A 19,051-nucleotide genomic window follows, 5' to 3' on the forward strand; every position below is an offset into this window, starting at 1 on the left:
AAAAGAAGCATGAGGCAATTAACATGTATAGAACTGTATATATGTATACATAAGTGTGCATATGTGTGTATATGTATATATGTGTCTACATGAGTATACATGCATATACATACATATGTATATAATGTCAGTATCAAAAGAGAAATGTAGCCAGGCATGATGGTTCACTCCTCTAATTCCAGTGGCTTGGGAGGCTGAGGCAGGATGATCTCAAGTTCAAAGCCAGCCTCAGCAACTTGGCAAGGCCTTGTCTCAAAATATAAATAAGATGAAAATAAAATTTAAAAGACTGGAGATGTGGCTCAATGGTTAAAGACCCCTGAAAGAGACAGAGAAAAATGTAAACTTTTTAAGAATAGTGAGGTGATAAAAATTTCCTGAATAATTGCGCCTCCCAAGTAAGATGACGAACTAAGGACAAACCTGAAACCAACCAAAAAGTCCAAAGTCAGAGACTATCATTAAATTGTCACTATTCTATTGCTGCGTGTCCCAGTTGGTCCAATGATATGGCTGAAATTCAGTCACAGAAGTTTTTAAGATGTTCAGTTCCCTTGATCTTGAATTTCCTTTTACTTAGAATTTGTCCAAGGAAATAAACAAAGAGATGGAAAACCATACACAAAGCAGTTAGGTTTTGTTTTGTTTTGTTTTGTTTTCTGCTTTTTTTTTTTTAATTTAATTTAATTTAATTTTTTTATTGTAAACAAATGGGATACATGTTGTTTATGTTGTTTCTCTGTTCGTACATGGCGTAAAGGCATGCCATTTGTGTAATCATAAATTTACATAGGGTAATGTTGTTTGATTCATTCTGTTATTTTTTCCTTTCCCCCCACTCCTCCCACCCCTCTTTTCCCTCTATACAGTCCTTCCTTCCTCCATTCTTGCCCCCCTCCCTAACCCTAACTCTAACCCTAACACTAACCCCTCCCACCCCCCATTATGTGTCATCATCCACTTATTAGCAATATCATTCGTCCTTTGGTTTTTTGAGATTGGCTTATCTCACTTAGCATGATATTCTCCAATTTCATCCATTTGCCTGCAAATGCCATAATTTTATCATTCTTTATGGCTGAGTAATATTCCATTGTATATATATACCACAGTTTCTTTATCCATTCATCAATTGAAGGACATCGAGGTTGGTTCCTCAATCTGGCTATTGTGAATTGAGCAGCTATGAACATTGATGTGGCTGTATCTCTGTAGTATGCTGATTTTAAGTCCTTTGGGTATAGGCTGTTTTCTGCTTTTCATATCAAATTTTTATTGAAGATCTTGGCTATTTTCTAAATGAATATCCTTTTCACTGGATTTTTCACAATTACAAATGAAATTTCATTTGACACCTATAATTAGAAACACCACTTACTATGGGGCTGTGCTAGATTTAAAATACTTTTTGTTAGTTCTTTTTAACACTACAAAAAATTTATGCTACAAGTCTAAGGCATGGAATCAGTCGGATGTGAACCATACTGTATCCAGATGATGGATCACTAAGTGTTCATGAAAAAAGTCACATTGCGGAAGAGTGTTTATTGACAGTGAGAAAAGTTAACAACATGCACACTGTTGCTACTAGTTACCATGGAGTGTGGTATATTTTGCTGGCATTAACCATGGAGGTACCCATGGAGGAGATCCTCCCCAGGCTGTAGGACGAAAAGACAGCTGGTTGTACATCTGAAGGAAAGCCATGGCTGGATTTGGCAGTTGACAAGCCTCTGGAAAAGCTGGAGATCCACAACTGAATTTCCCAACTTACACAAAGGCTATAGATTCATTCATTCTGCAAATACTTAAGTACCTCTATATTCAAAATATTATGCAAGATGGTCCAAGAGGGAAGGAAGGAAGGAAGGAAGGAAGGAAGTCTATAAAATTGGGTAAGGAATATCATTTGTCCTTAGTAAGCTGATCATTTATTTAGTAGGAATGATTAAAACAGTTTCACACCTAGCGATGATATAAGGAAGAACTCTGGAGGAAGGACAGAGTACCTCCACTTGAGATAAAAATCAAGATGACCTCTAGGATGAAGACAGAGGCGTCTACTGGCTGATGGCTGGGGACACCAAGAAATGAAACACGTAAGAATAGGACAGGGACTAAAAAGTGGGACAGAGGAGAAGAGTAAAGGCTTACTGTGGACAGCACCAGTACCTCAGTTTGGCTGAAGTGTGATAAATGTAAGGGATACAGTGCTAAGAATTGGGAAGGTGGGCTAAAGTCAAAGAATGAAAGAGCCCGGTGCTCAACAGAGACATCTGGACGGCGCATGCTGGACAAGTGAGGTCACTGAAGGTTGCTGAGCTCTCTGGAAGCCTGACACAGTCGCGCTAGTAAGATGAACCTGGTGTCCACTGCTGGCAATGAGGTGGACCATGCCTCCAGAGAACCCCTGCTGGTCAGATCACCTCCACGGCAATCAGGAAATGTAAAGCAACCTTGCTAATGGAAGAGTGGACAGTAAGGTGCTAGGTGAGCTCCTCGGAGGACTGGCCTCGGAAGATAGTTTGACTCCAAACAGGCAAGAAAATGGTGGAGCTGGAATCTCCCCAGGAGCGTCTGCCTGGAGCAGGAGTCAGCAAAGGATGGCCCGTGGGCCACACCAGACTCGCCACCCCTTCTGTCAATAAAGTTTTATGGGAACACAGCCACACCCACTCGCTTCTGTGTTCTGCTCTCGTGCTACAACCGGACGAGTAGTTGCAACAGAGACCATACGGCCCCCTAAGCCTAAAAAAGTACAGTCTGACCCTTAACAGGGACTCTGCTGCTGCTGCTGGGACTCGAGTTGCAGTAGGTGGAGTCTGTGGGATTTGGAAGACACATCCTGGAACCTGCACAGAATGGGACGCCAGATGAAAGACTCTGCATAAGGCTTGCACCCTCCACCTTCAGCAGATGAACTATGAGAACGTTTGCTCTGAAGAAGGAGATGAAGGAAATACTTGCTCTTCACATCTTGGCTGAGCTAGAAAGACAAAAGATCCCCCCAAGAATTCCTTTCCACAAGCCCATCCTCACACATATCTGGGTGGTGACCAAAACCAACCCCAAACACCCCCCAAAACAAAAACCTCCACAATATCTGTGTGGTGACCTCCCAAAACTCTCCTAGCCCAAAATTCATTTTATTTAAGTGATTCAGCTAGTAGTCTCTCTGGATGTCTAGCATAAACAAAACAAAAATAAAAACCAGTCTTTGATTTCCCACAGATAAAGTTTTTCAAAGAACATAATAACATAAACTTTGACTCAAAAAGCACAAAACACATGAGGTAACAAGTTACTAAAATGAAGCAGAAAGAACAAACTGCATAATTAAACCCACAAAGGTTAATAGATAGTGAAACTATTAGGTACCAAACATAAAATAGTTACTATGATTAAAGAAATAAAAGAAAGTATCAGATAAGAGAAAAGAGATTACCAAAAATGATCGAGTATATCTGAAACATAACCAATATAAAATCCAAAAATGACAAACATAATTAACATTATAAAGTCATCTAAAGTAGTAGATACAGCTGAAGAGGGCAATAGCAAACTGGGAGACAGATTCGAGGAAACTACACAAATCCAGCACACATAGAGAAAAAAGTAGAAAACCCAAGAAGTAAGAGCCACAAAGGACAGAGTAAAAAGGCCTGGTACTCAAATGATCAAAGTTGTAGAAAGAGAGAAAAGAACGGAAAGAAGAAACAGAGGTAATAGAAACAATGCCTAAAAATTGTTGTTGAATGACAACAATACTCACAATGAAAATAATTTTCATAGTCCCACGTAAGTCAACTGCCATGCAACAAGACAAAGGAAGGCCTAGACAGAAAAGCTCTTAAGAAAGGACAACAGAGGTGTGGCTAACTTTTCATCACAATAGAAGACAGTGGAATAAAACTGCTATGGTTTGGAGGTGCAATAACCCCCAGAGGCTCATGTGTGGAAGGCTTGGTCCAGAGGTGTTCTTTGAGAAGTGATCGGATTGTGAGGGTTCTGACCTCAGCAGTGGATGCGTCCATTGACAGCTGGACCATCTGGAGGTTGTGGAGACTGTAAGCAGGTGGGGCCCGGTGGGAGGACGTAGATCAGAGGGGGCATGCCCTTGGGGATTACACATAGCCCCGTTCCCTTTGTCTGTCTCTGTCTGTCTCTCTCTCTTCACTGCCATGAGCTAAGCAGCTTCCCTCTGCCATGCCCTTCCACCATGAGGTTCTGCCTTACCTCAGGCCCAGAGCAATGGAGTCAACCAGCCTTAGACGGAGACTTCTCAAGCAATGAGCCAAAATGCGTCTCTCCTCCTAAAGGACTTAAAAGTTGTTTACGTCAGGTGTTTGGTCCCAGCCATGAAAAGCTGACTAACACAAATATTTTCACAGTTCTGAGGGGAAAAAAATTGTCAGCTCAGAGTTGTATACACATAAAACCATCTTTCAAAGATGAGGATGTAAAAAGACATTTTCAAGCAAACAAAAACTGATAGTTTTCAGCCAAAATATCATCGCTATGGGAACTTTCAAAACAAACATAGTGTAGGAAGCTAGAAAATTAACCCTAAGATAATATCTGAGAGAGAAAAAGGGAGAGTGGACAAAAAAGAATATAGTTAAATCTAAATAAATATTGGCTACATAAACAACAATAATAATGTCCATCTGTGTTGAAAAAAAGAGAAGTGTGAATTCTAGACCAGAACATGAAAATTGGAGATGTTCCTTGTATTTTGCAACACAGCAATGATATTAAATCTACATGTTTCATTTTATAATTTCTAGATAACCACTGAAAGAGAGTAATAAAGGAGAGAGCTTCTAAATTGGGAGACATAAGATGAGAAAAAAAAAAAGCAATGAGTCTAAAAAAATTTTTAAACCCCTAAAATTACAGCAAATAGAAGGTACAGAATTAATAACTTATTGGTGTTTTAAAAAAAATCTAGTTCTAAACATTTTACGAGATAGATCTAGAACTTAAGTATACCCAAAAAATAAAAAGAAAATTTTAGAAAAATAATCATCAAAGTGCTTAGCCAAAAGAAAGTCATGAATTATGACTGAAGAGATATCAAATGTAACAGACTTTATAGTAAAAGTTAGTGGGAGAGTATTACTAGAGATAGAGACTAACATATCCATGAAATGTTGACTTTCTTGGAAGACTTAACATTTTTTTTTCCTTTTCATTTCTTTTTGCAGTGTTGGGGACCCCAGGATGCAACCCAGGGCCTTACACATGCTAGACAAGAGCTCTTCCATTGAGCTAAACCTCCAGCCCCAGAAAATGTAACAATTTTAAACTTGTATGCACCTAATAACAGAGCCTCAAAATATCTAAGTAAAACTGTCAGTAGAACTCCTAGGAAAATGGAGTGGGGATACAAACTAACAACAGTGAGAACAAAAGACAGCAGCTATGAGAGCTGCCCGGATTCCTCCTGAGGGGACCGAGCCTTATCCGCCCAGCTTCTGGGACCTGCTGCTAGAAAATGGTCCCTAGCTGAAAACCTTCTTTGAGACTGCCCTCATTGAGGGGCGCTGCCTTTCCCAAATCACTCTTTCTTCTGAGTCAAGCCACTTCAGGAGCTGATCAGTGGGGGCTGGAGGAAACAGCTAGTCTGGAGAGCCATCCTGCTGCCGAGCCGTCCGCCAGTCAGAGGCCTCTGTTGGGACAGCATCGCAGCTCAGCTCCTCCTCTGCCCAGTTCTTCCTCCCCGTTCCTCAACTCTGAGAAACGTCCTCCCTGCTGATCTCCATCTAAAAGGCAGCTTCCCAAGGAAGCCAGTCTGCAACAGATATCCAGGGTACAGGCCCTGGTGAGAAACGGGAAACATGGGATTGAAGGCCGGGAGAGAAGACGGAGCTACGGTCCGACTCACAGAGTTCATAACTAAAGCTCAGATATCGAATGCGATGGCTAAATTAAAGAAGAAACACATAGCCTCAGAGGCCTGCACGTAAGTGTACAAGGAAGAGACTAGAAGGCTGTGCAGGACCGAGGGGCGCTCGCCCCAAAGCCCCCAAGGTCAAAGGACAGGCTGCGCCATGGTTTGTAGGTGAGGCACTGAATGCTGCTGGACACCTGAGGTATCCTGGCGACAGCCACCTTCCAGCCCCCTTTGGTATTTTTTTGTGGTGCTGGGGATTGAAACTCAAGCTCTACCAGTGACCTACATTCTTAGCCCTTCTAAAAACTATTTTATTTTGAGGCAGGGTCTCCACGTAGCCCAGGCTGGCCTTGAACTTGCAGTCCTCCTACCCCAGCCTCCCGAGTAGCTGGGTTCAGGTGTGCACCCACACGCCTGGCTGTTTCCCTCCCGTCTGCTGCATTCTCCAGTGTTACTCCAGGAAAACAATTTGCCTCCTCTGCTCTAGTCTCCTGCTTCAGATGGAGCTGATTCAGCCCCCAAGGTGGGGCTGGTGCTCAGGACTGGCATCCCCCGGCCTTCAGGTTGAACTAGTGAGAATCAGACCAAAGACTTTATTTAAACCATAAATAAGCTCTTTTTAACTTTAATCAAATGGCCCTGGGGTTCACTGCAGCCGTGATGCCCCCGACGAGCCTCAAAGTGAAGTCAACACCAGAGAACAAAGTCAAACTGCGGAGAAAGTCCTGGCCTGGTGGGGATCATTAGAACACCCAAATAAAGCCATCTTTGCAGTACAGATTTTTCCGGTACTATTCCATGGAATTCCTTGTTTTTATTTATAAATTTGAGTTAGGTTTCTGCTAATTAAAAAAAAAAGCAAATTAAAAAAAATTGTGCCTGATAACATGAGAATAGATGACCCACATTCAATTTTCTGTTCTATTTTCATAAGACAGGATAAGACTCTGCAGTGGTTAAAAGTAAACTAGTTACATGCATGACTACACTACTAGTGTGACTCAGCACCATGTAGAGCCAGAGGAATGAGAAATTGTGTTACATTTGTGTACAATGTGTCAAAATGCATTCTACTGTCATGTATAGCCAAAGAGAACAAATAAAAAAATTAAAATAAAAAAATCATTAAAAAAAAAGTAAATGAGCACTATCAAGGTTGGAATCCACAGCAAGCAGCTTTGTAGCATTGGACACATGAGCAACCTGGTGAAGTTAAATTAATTCATGTACAGCCTCAGTTCTTAGTAAATGCTATAAAAGTGTTAGCAGTTACTAGCTATTATTCCTAATTACAAAATCTTCATGAGCACATTATTCCTGTTTATAAAATCATCATGAGCATATGAATAGATATTCCATATTTGACTTGGGCCGTTGCCCTAGCAATAGGTCAGTTTTCACTATTCTGACTGACACTGCATCAAAGGGCCTTGCGTGTTAAGCTTTCTGTGTTTATGATTATGTTCTCAGTTTAGAGGAGTTCAGAGTCTATCTGATTCCCAAAGATTTTTAAGGATTTGAATCTATAGCCTTGATCTGATAAATCTTCCTTCGTGCTTTTATGTCAGCTGTTTGCATCCCCACGTCTCCTATTCTATCATTCAGGCTTGTACCTAAGACCAAGAAGGACCAACGATGGTGCATGTACTATAATAATGTGCTATGAAAGATAAAAGTCTTTGTGAGGATCCTATGCTCTAATGAGACAGGGCAAATGCATATGAAGTATTAAATTAAAAATAGAAATAATAAGAAAGCTCAAATGACTGAAAATATATCTGGATTTCATTTTGAAAAAGTAGAACCCATCAGAACTACATATAGTAGATACTCAGTAAATATTTATTGAATGAATGGTGGAGTTACCCTGGTTGTCCTGATGCATGTTTGGAAGCATCAGGACATATTAAGAGTAGGTTTGATCACATTTCTAAGTCAGAGAAACTAAGTTTGGGTCATGTATTTTACCAGTTTTCACTACTCACAACTCCCTAAAGCTAATGACTAAATCATAACAGAACAAACAACATAGAAATGGTCATTTGTCTTAATTTTACAGTCAAATATGCCTTTCCCCCCCCCTACTTTGGTGCTGGGGATTGAATTAAGGGCCTTGTACATCTTAGGCAAGCACTCTACCCCTGAGCTCTACCCCTGAGCCCCCATATTAGCTTTTCGAATTAGACTGGAATAATTTTGTGCCTTCCATAATGTACAGATATTAACATGAGAAGTGTTAGGCTATGTAGAAATTATAACCTGTAGTTTAATCAATTTTTCACTTACAGAAAAAAAGATTTTTTTATTAAAAAAAACTTTATCAAAAGATAATTTACTTACATATACTGTGGTGTAAAGTGCAAAGTTTCTGTTTTTTTTTTTTGTTGTTGTTGTTTTATTTTGTTTTTTACTTATGGTGACATATAAATAATCACTAATAGCATCAAGGCATAAAACATTCCAATATCCTAATAGGCTCCTGAATGCCTCTTCCCAGTAAATCATGTCCCCATCCCACAACAACCACTATCCTGACTTTTTTTTTTAAATTAAAATATTTTTTATTTTTACAGACACATTTTGATTCATTATACACAAATGGGGTACAACTTTTCATTTCTATGGTTGTGTGCAATGTAGATTCACACCATTCATGTAATCATACATGTATATAGGATAATACTGTCTGTTTCTTTCTACTGTTTTTCCATCCCCACCCCCTCCAACCCCTTTTTCCTCTACACCATCCAAAGTTCCTTCATTCTTCTCTTCCCCCATCAAAACCCCTCATTATATATTGTCATGCACTTACCAGAGAAAACATTCAACCTTTGGTTTTGGAGACTTGGCCTATTTCACTTAGCATATTTTCCAACTTCATCCATTTACCAGCAAATGCCATAATTTTATTCTTTGTGGCTGAGTCATATTCCATTGTGTATATATACCACAGTTTCTTTATCCATTCGTCAGTTGAAGGGCATCTAGGTTGATTCCACAATCTAGCTATTGTGAATTGAGCTGCTATGAACATTGATGTGGCTGTGTCACTGTAGTATGCTGATTTTAAGTCCTTTGGGTATAAACCGAGGAGTGGGATAGCTGGGTCAAATGGTGGATCCATTTCAAGCTTTCTGAGGAATCTCCATACTGCTTTCCAGAATGACTGTACCAGTTTGCAACTCCACCAGCAATGTATGAGTGTGCCTTTTTCCCATATCCACACCAACACTTATTATTACTTGTGTTCTTGATAATAGCCATTCTAATTGGAGTTAGATGAAATCTTAGGGTGGTTTTAATTTGCATTTCTCTAACTACCAGGAATGATGAGCACTTTTTCATATATTTGTTGATCACCTGTATATCTTCTTCTGTGAAGTGTCTGCCCATTTCCTTAGCCCATTTATTGATTGGGTTCTTTGTATTTTGGACGTAAAGTTTTTTAAGTTCTTTATAAACTTTGGAGATTAGTGCTCTGTCTGAAGTGTGTGTGGAAAAGATTTTCTCCCACTCTGTAGGCTCTCTTTTCACATTATTGATTGTTTCCTGTGCTGAGAAAAAACTTTTTAGTTTGAATCTATCTCATTTATTGATTCTTGCTTTTATTTCTTGCGCTATGGGGGTCTTGTTAAGGAAGTCTGGTCCTAAGCCAACGTGATAGAGATTCAGGCCTACTTTTTCTTCCATTTGGTGAAGGGTTTCGGGTCTAATTCCTAGATCCTTGATCCATTTCGAGTTGGGTTTTGTATAGGGTGAGAGGGGTTTAATTTCATTTTACTGCATATGGATTTCCAGTTTCCCCAGCACCATTTGTTGAAGAGGCTATCTTTTCTCCATTGTATGTTTTTGGCACCTTTGTCTAGTATGAGGTTACTGTACTTATGTGGGTATGTCTTCTATCCTTACCATTGATCTACCTGTCTATTTTGGTGCCAGTACCATGCCGTTTTGTTACTACTGCTCTGTAGTAGAGTTTAAGGTCTGGTATAGTGATACCTCCTGCATCACCCTTCCTGCCCAGGATTGCTTTGGCTATTCTGGGTCTTTTGTTCTTCCAGATGAATTTCATGATTGCTTTTTCTGTTTCTATGAAAAATGTCATAGGGATTTTAATTGGAATTGCGTTAAATCTGTATAGTGCCTTTGGAAGTATGACCATTTTGATGATATTAATTCTGCCTATCCAAGAACATGGGAGATCTTTCCATCTTCTAAGGTCTTCCTCAATTTCTTTCTTCAATGTTTTGTAGTTTTCAATCTTAATGGAGAAAAACTGAAAGCATTCCCTTTAAAAACTGGAACAAGACAGGGATGCCCTCTTTCACCACTTCTATTCAACATCATACTTGAAATACTAGCCACAGCAATTAGACAGACTAAAGAAATTAAAGGGATATGAATAGGAAAAGAGGAACTCAAGCTGTCACTATTTGATGATGACATGATTCTTTATTTAGAGGATCCAAAAGACTCCTCCAGAAAACTTATAGACCTCATAAATGAATTCAGCAAAATAGCAGGACATAAAATCAACACACATAAATCTAAGGCATTTTTATACATAAGCAATGAAACTTCTGAAAGGGAAATGAGGAAAACAACTCCATTTGCAATAGCCTCAAAAAAAAAAAAAAAAAATCTTGGGACTCAAACTAACCAAAGAGGTGAAAGATCTCTATAATGAAAAATATGCCTTTTTTAAGAAAAAAAAAAAAAAAAAGTCTGCCACCTTTAAGATACCAGGCATTTTGCAATCATTATTTGAAGGTTAGTATAATCTGGAAAAAAAGATGTGTTTATTCCCACAGCTTTATGAAGTCAGAAATAATTCAAAAGAAAGTAAGTTCACAAATTTATGGACACATTTAACCCAGGTATCAATCAATATCCATCTGACCTTAGTAACTGATTTGAAATTCATATCCTCTCATATAAATGGAGTATTAATTCAAAGCCATGAGTTCAAGAGATGTCACCACTAGATACCTATAGCTTTTGCAGTGTTGTAGATTCCAAGGGATTTATTGTAGAAAACTCTAAAAATCAGCCTGACTGAGGCCAGACACATTCCTGTTACCCTGAGTCCTAAAGCCCAGAAGCTGTGCCTCTGCCTTAGCTGCCCTCAGCCCCTGGAATATAGGTCACCAACAGCTGGGATCTCTGCATAAACTTTCCTGAGTAACACAACTCAGCTGCCAATCTCTACCCACATGCCATCCTGAAACAAATTATTTGGAAAACATTAGAATCAGCAAACATCCTGCATTTCATCTCTCTCTTGTCCTTAGGTTTTCGCTGAAGTCCTAAGCCCTTCTGTTTATCAGCTGTACCTTCTCCCATTATCTAATCTTCAAACGACAGTGTTCCTTCCTTGACCTCCTCCCCTTTGATAAAGGGTACCATCATCCACACTTAAAGCCAGAGAGCTGGAATCATCTGGACTCTTCTTTTCTTTCACTGCCTGTGTGCATAAATCCTGTCAATTCTAGATCCAAATGGGAAGTCAGAATCAGTCTTTCTGGAATCCTTTTGCTTTGCTCCTTCCCATCTACCACCATCCTCTCTCAAGTCCTCAGTTCTCACTTTGACACACGCAGCATTCTCATGGATGCTTTCGGAATGATCTCCTCTCAGTTCCTTCAACACGCCAAACTCTCTCCTACTCTGTCCTTTATTCACGCTGTTCCTGTACCTGAAATGTGCTTTCTGCAGGCTTGACCTGGACCACTCCTTCCCAGATTACAGGTCTCAACACATGTCATCTCCCCAGGGCGGACTTCCCTGTCTGTTCAGTCAAAAGCTCATCTCCTGCCTCTCTCCCATGGTCCTCTGTTCTCAGCACTTTCTGATTGCACACTGACTTTTAGAATGACATATATCTGCTAGTTACCTATTATCTTTCTTCCTCATTAGACTCTAAGTTTCATGAAGGCAAAGATTAGCCATTGTGATTCCCCAGGGTATATCCAGCACCAGGACAGTGACTGGCAGGCAGTGGGAAGCTTATTAAATATCGGTTGAATAAATGAGTGAGTACCTTGTGATTCTCCTTACTGAAGACTAAACCCTCTGATGCTCCCGAGCTTTTCTGCTGGGCGTTCAGGTCCCCCTGTGTGCCACAGATACAACACACTTCTGACATTCACAACCTGTTCACTGAACAAATATCCTGCATTCATGAACTTTTCACTCCCTCACCTGCTTGTTCTTAATTCAAACTTGGCTCTTCTGTGAGAATTGGCTTAATCACTCCAGTTGAAGCAGTGCCGTCTCCCATTCAGACACTGGAGGATAGACTCATTCCAGACCCTGTAAGGATGCATATGGTGGAAAAGTGTCCACTAACTTCTCAAAGAAAACAATTCAGTGTGATCGGCATAAAGATTAGAGAACCAAGAGAAATCGGGAAGTCCACTGTGTTCATTTTAACACCAAACTCATAGTTTTATTCTTCTGTGACATGGATTGACATGTCTGTGACATCTTTTCAAATCAATATCCAATCATTGACTATTATCCATTGTCCTTGCATTTCAGAGAAAATTGTAAAGCTGTTCATATCAAAAAGCTCTTCAAGGGCTTTATTTTATGCACAGGCTAAATCTATTTTTTTTAAAGGAAACAAGGATATGGATGCTTAGAAGTAAATGCTCACAGACTTAGTACTTGCTAGCTGGCCTTTATGGATTCAAAGAAAGCCTTCCTGCTCTTTGCACATCTCCCAAGGACTAGAGGTGCCTGATACCTCACTGTTACAGAGCTGGGACTTTTTGTTGTTGTTGTTTTGTTGTTTTTTGGTTTTGGTTTTGGTCTAAGGTTTTATGGCTTCTGAAGAGGAAATACTGCAGAGTCAAGCAAGGCATATTTTGTTATGAATCATTTATGCTCTTTGGATTTAATGAAATAACATCCTGGAAAAATTTCATTGGGTATAATAAGCCATCAAGAATTTGAGAATCTTATAGTGAAAGGTGTTCAAAAATCTCTCAAGAACATATAATAATAATAATAATAATAATAATAAACCTTTACTGAGCCCTGGTTGGCCCGGGCAGTGTCTAAGCACTTTCACACATACATTTAACTGTCCAGTAGTGACATGGAGGGACCACTTTAACTTCCATATTACAGGTACAGAGGTTGAATAATTTGCCCAAGTCAACCACTAGTGAGGGCCAGAGTTGGATCCCAACTCAACTTCAGAGCAGGAGCCCCTCATCACTGCACCCTGCTCCCCTTTTTCATGATCCAGGACAAAAGAAACACCTGCTACCAAGGGACACATTTGGAAAAACAATTCCAAGTTGTTTTAGGACTGAGCTGAAGAAGCTAGAATCCCAAAGCTTTCTCTTTCTTCAGTGTAACAATTCTTTCTGTATGTGTTGTGCCTGCATCTGTCACCGGTTCCTATCTAAACATACCTCACATGTGCTCCTGGAAATGAAGAGCTGAAACATACCTCCAAAATCTCTTAATGAAGAGTTTACATTAATATTTTTAATTAATTAATTTGGCAAGGGACTAGAGCACACCCTACTGGCCAGCTAATAGGAAATACAGCATTTACTTGGGACAAAATGTCTAAATATTTAAATCGGAAGGTAAGGTCAAATTAATGCTTGAAAAAATTATCTTGAAAACATTGATTAGGTATATGAATTAATTAATCCACAGGATACTAAAAAATTCTAAGAGTTACAGATTCCAGAGATGGGATGGAATTAGAAAAAACAATATCTACCAAAAACATCAAATGTTTGTTCAAGCAGCATTAGGTACATCAAAGGTAGCTCGACTGAAACTAAACAACTAGATAAACCCACACTAAGAAAAGTTAGTTAAGCCCTGCCTGCAACATCTAAAACCATAGACTAATAAATTACAACTAGCTAGCCCACTCAGACTTCTCACCGGCTATAACACCAGATAGGGAGGGAGGGAGGGAGGGAAAAACGGAGTGTGCTACTATTTCAATGACAGTCATTGAAAGCTCAATAGGAGACTCTGTTGTGATGTGGCTCTCCTCACAGATGAATGGTGGGCTCTTACCAGCGTGTACATTTTAAAATAATCCAGTTTATTGTATGTGTATATATATATATATATATATATATATATATACATATACATACACAAACATGTATATATATAAACACACATACACATAAATATGTATATATACATGATTGCTTTCAAAACAGTGTTGTATGCTAAATGAACAGCCTCTAAAAAATACAGTTCTTCCATTGGGCATGCATTTTTTTTTTTTTGATTGCACACTTACTTAGAGATTAGTAAAAAAAAAAAGTACATAATAAATATTTATATCATGTATAGACAGAAATAAAAGCTCTGGGACTAAAAAGGGTCTTGTTTTAAAATATTCTTTATAAACAAAGTAGAAATACAAAACACCTACAATCCAGATAAATAAACACCAAAATACACATACTCTTCTACAGGATTCCAATATCAAAACATGGATGTAAGTCATTATACGTTTCATAAGGTCCAGTCAGCATCTTTATATGTATATGACTTGTGGAATTTCTTGGTGAGGACAGAAAAGAGTAATGTCCTGAGGACAACAGCGTGGTCATCAGCTTCCTCAGATAGAGTTCCAAGCTTTTCCTTGCTCCAGGGATAGCATTTCCTTAGCTGAGAAGAGAGTGATTGCAAAATGACAATCTGGGTCAATACGATGTGAGTCTAATGTTTTAGATGTCACATTCTATTAAAAACAGTGTACATTCTGTGATAAATGTCCTCAAAACTAAATGAACTCCATGAAATGTGTTTTTCAAAAAATACTTTACTCAAAACTATTCGGTTCAGGAAAAAGGGAACATTTTTCCTAAATCCTAACCTAGTGTTAGAATCTGTTAAGTCAGTGAGAGGTCACTTGTTAAACATAATATTCTAGAATTACCTCATGTTGCTTAGCATTTTCCTTTTAAACTCTTCCCCAAACATTCTATGATACTATTGACATATCAATGTTTTATAAAATATTAAGTAGATCACTAGATAAAAGATTTGTGGAGCATAGGTTTTCTCATGTAATTCTCCACAGCTGAGAAAGTCTTATTATATGAAAAAAATTATAGCCCAAATTTAGTAAACTGGCAGCTATAATTGTTTTTTCCCAAAAATGAATAAATCGAATGCTTATTTTGCAAGATTAAAATAGATCAGAAGAGAAAATCAGATTAATCATGTATTACTCATATGATTTTGTGATTTTTGATAATTTACCAAAACATTAGCACATCGTACAGCTCACCACTATATAGTAAGTATCCTGTTGATCTTCTTTCTCTGAAGAAGGGGTGTGTTTGATGGTTGCTCTGGAGATTATCACTGTTTTATGAATAGGGAATGTAAAAGCATGCCAATAAGGCCAAAGCACAAATTACAGCAGTATTGTGGCGACTTGAAAAAGCGTAACTAGGGTTCCTTTTGGATGAAACCGGAGCTCATCTAGGTCCCCATTCAGTAAATGCTGTACTGTGAGGTCTGAAAAGATGTTCTGGGCAAGTTCTCAGGTGGATCTTCTCTTTTCCACTGATAACAGCCTATGGGTAGTGGTGAACATAAAGCAGGGGAGGTGGGGGTGGAATCTGGATAGATTTTCTGTGAACCAAAAAACCCAGTTAATTTGGTAAGAAAATCAGCAATATCTTGTGGCTATTCCTATAATACTTAATGAGTGCCAAGAAGTAAGAACATAGGTAAGGTGGGATAACTCAAATGTTGGTAAATAGCCTGGGCATGAAAATGACCCCATAGTCCTGGAGGCCAGAAGGTGCCATTGAACGAGCAGAGTAACTGTTCTTGTACTAAACATTTGTTTTTCTTGCAAGTGAAAGAAGGCAAAGGGATACTTTATTTTTTCGTTTTTAATTTGGTGCTTAAGGCCTTGAATTCAGAATTAGGCCTCTGAATTAAACTGAAAAGAATGTAAGTAAATAATGTTGGAGACAAGGCAAATCATTTCATGGGGCGCAAAGTTAATAGTTAACTTGCTAATGAGGCCAGAATCTCATTCCATATGTTAAACAACCCCAATTAGGTTGTGCTAACCGTCTAACTATCAGGCATTATTGCTGAAGTGCAAGAAGGGCTCTATGGAGACCACAGAGGTCAGTGGCAGGTCTCTGGCCTCTGCTCTGTAGAGTACCATTCAGGGAATTTGTTCTAGTTAAAACTGGAGGGTTTCCATTTGTTTGCTTTTTTTCTTACTTTAGCCACTCTTGGTTTGTTATCATTTGTATTATTTATTTTACGGTTAAACTATAAGCCCACGTTGCATCACGGCGCCCCCAGAAACCTCCTCCTGCAGGCTTGTTGGCGGTCTGTCCTGGGCACCGGCCGCTGCCTGGGCCGCAGCCATCCAGGCCAGCTGGGGTCTAACAGGTAAACCCGGGCGGGGAACCGGAGGCGCCTCCCGGACCCCGGCCCGGCGGGGCTCCCCCGGAAGCGGGGGCAGCCTGGAAGGGTCAGCGCCCAGGACCGGGCTCCTCTTCCAATACGGGGTCCTAAGGGCCCTGGCCCTCCCCCAGAGCTCCTGCCCTCAACAAGGCCTGGCCGCCCCTCGGTCGCTCCGGTCGCTCACTGCCCCTCCCCGTCCCTCATTGCCCGGCACTGCCCCTCCGTGTCCCACAGACCCACGCTGCCCTGTCCCTGGCTGCCTCACACCAATCCCTCCAGATCCCCCAGCACCACACTGCCCAGCACCGGCCCGCGCCACCCCTCACTGTGCCCTCGGTCCCGCACAACCCTCCCTGTCCCTCACCGTCCCACATGGTCCCTCCTGTCCCTTGTCATCCTTTCCCGTCCCTCGAGGTCCCACGCCGCCCCTCCCGTCCCTCAGCCCCGCAGTGTCCCCCTCCCGGTCCTCGCGCGCCTGCCCGGCTCCCGCACGAAGAGAAAGGCAGGCACTACCCCCCGGGCAGGGAATGAGGGGAAATTCCGCGCGAGGCCGGCTTCGCGCAGACTTCTGAGAAAACCCGGCGCCCGGGCGCTCGAGGGCGGCTGCCCGGATCCGCGGAGGCGAGGAGCCAGGGCCGCGGCCGGCCGGGGCCCTCCAGCAACGCCCGCCGGCCCCCCGCGGCCGCTGCAGCCCGGCATCGCCCCTTTAAGCGACTCGCCGTCCGGATTGGCTGCGCGGCGGGGGCGGGGCGGCGGGCGTGACGTCACGCTCCGCGCTTACGCTAAATACTCGGCGGCGGCGGCGGCGGCGACGGCGGCCGAGTGCGAGGCAGGCGGCGCGAGCGGGAGGGCGAGCGAGAGAGCGAGCGAGCGAGCGAGCGGCGAGGCGCCTGCGCGATGTCCGGGCCCCGCAGCCAGCGGCGCTGAGCCGGCCGGCCGGACATGCGCGGGAGGGCGCCGTGGGGCAGCCGCCGCTCCCCCGGGGTAAGGCGCCCGGCGCTGCGGGCGGGCAGACGAGCGGACGCGGCGCGGCGCCCCTCAGGCCCCCGCGCGGGCGGCTCGGCGAGGCGGGGGCGTGGGGCGCGCGGGAGAGGCCGTCGCGACGCCGAGCCGCCCCGGCACGGGCGGAGAGGCAGGGGCGGGCGGCCGGGCGTCGCTCGCGGCGTGCGGAGGACCGGGCCCGAGCTCGCCCCGCGCCGGCGTGGGCGCGGCGACCCTGGCCCGGGACGCGTCCCCGCCGGGCACCGGCCTGCGGAGGGTGGGCGGCGGGCTCGCGCGGCCCGCGGCGCCCGGCGCGCCTGCCGGGAGGGCTGCGGTGGCGGCTGCCGAGGCGCGGCTCTGCGCGCCCGCGGTCGGCTCGGGGCCCGCCGCCCTCCGCCCGGGCGCTCGGCGTCCGTGGCCGCTTCCTAAATCTCTGTTCCTCAGTCTCCGAGTCGTTTCGTGCTCCTCCTCGTCCAGAATCGCGGTTCTTCAGCGGAGCTGCAGGATTCCGTGTTAAAAACGCGAACGCTTGCCGGGAATTTCGTGTATTTATATCATATCCTGGTACAAATTAGATGACTCCTTAGCCGTGATGGGTGCTGTATCGGTGCTTCCTAGGTCTTTATTAGGATTTCATCATTGCTTGAAAGAAACCAGTCTCCTGCCTGATAAAAATGTGAATAGATTGTTAGTCATAAACTTAAGTAGTGCAGTCAGAATAGAGACTACAGCTTTAAAAGAGATGTGTTGGTGACTTCAGGTACACCTGCAACACAGGTAGGGCAGGCCTGGTTTCTAGGCAACTGTCAGAGGTGAAGAAAGGTGAGGTTTAAAATGCCTTTTTTCCCCCTCCTGGAGAACAGCGTTCTGCAAAGTTTCAAGCTTTTGTAAATCTTTTTGGATGCAGTAGATACACCGTTGTTGAGACTGAAACATCTAAGGTCTCTACCGAGTCTTTCTTTTCTTTTTTTTCTTTTTTTTTTTTAAGCTATATTTCTTGACATGATCTGTAATTAGTTTCAGAGACATTTTACTTAAACAGACCAAGACAGATACTTATCTATATCAGCAGAAGACCAGATTTTGCAAAGCTCAAACTAAAAGAAGCTGGTTTCTTGCTAACCTGCTAATTATGTTATCAACCCATCCCGTTTCTGAATAGTAGCACATTTGAAAAGAAAAACAGATTTTAGCATGGACTTAAGACACAATTTGTCATTTCCTCACTTCCTGCAGAGTTTATTTCACTTGTGTGTTCTGGTGAATATTTGCTAATAGGTGAGAGAAGTCTTAACTATCAATTTATAACCAGGCAGTTATATTAGATGGTAGACTCCTTAAGGGCAGGAACTCTGCCTTGTAACAAAGTTTTTTATCTTAGGCAGCCTTGCACAGAGTTGATATTGATAAATAAACGCAGGAAAGCATGTTTTACATTTTAAGGCTCAGCAGGATTGGACCAGTCACTGATAAGGGTTGGAAGGCAAATCTGTTTTTTATGACTGTTGTGAAATGTTCGAATTCATATTTTTGACAGATGAAATGATTGTTTTCATTGAATTCTTTTTCATATTTTCAGTTCACAGTAGATACTGTTCACCCTTTTATGAGGTTTAATTATGCTGTAGTCTTGAGTTTTTACATAAAAATAACTCTTCACTGCTGCTGCTCACAGGTTGAACTAGATAATACTTCCTTTCTGCTTATACTAATGGTAGCTTTTAAAAGCAAGTTGCCTAA

At 42.0% G+C, this 19,051-nt stretch overlaps 1 long non-coding RNA gene across 1 annotated transcript; it reads right to left on the reverse strand.

The window, feature by feature from the left end:
• Positions 1 to 14,180: 14,180 nt before the first annotated feature.
• LOC124983379 (uncharacterized) lies at positions 14,181 to 17,662 on the reverse strand. Its single transcript, XR_007108419.1, has 3 exons — positions 16,695 to 17,662; positions 15,183 to 15,532; positions 14,181 to 14,557 (listed from the first exon to the last, which is right to left on the reverse strand). It is a non-coding gene; the product is annotated as an uncharacterized LOC124983379 (long non-coding RNA).
• Between the last annotated feature and the right edge of the window lie 1,389 nt (positions 17,663 to 19,051).

Source organism: Sciurus carolinensis, chromosome 1 (genome assembly GCF_902686445.1).
Source record: "Sciurus carolinensis chromosome 1, mSciCar1.2, whole genome shotgun sequence".
Lineage (NCBI taxonomy): Eukaryota > Metazoa > Chordata > Mammalia > Rodentia > Sciuridae > Sciurus > Sciurus carolinensis.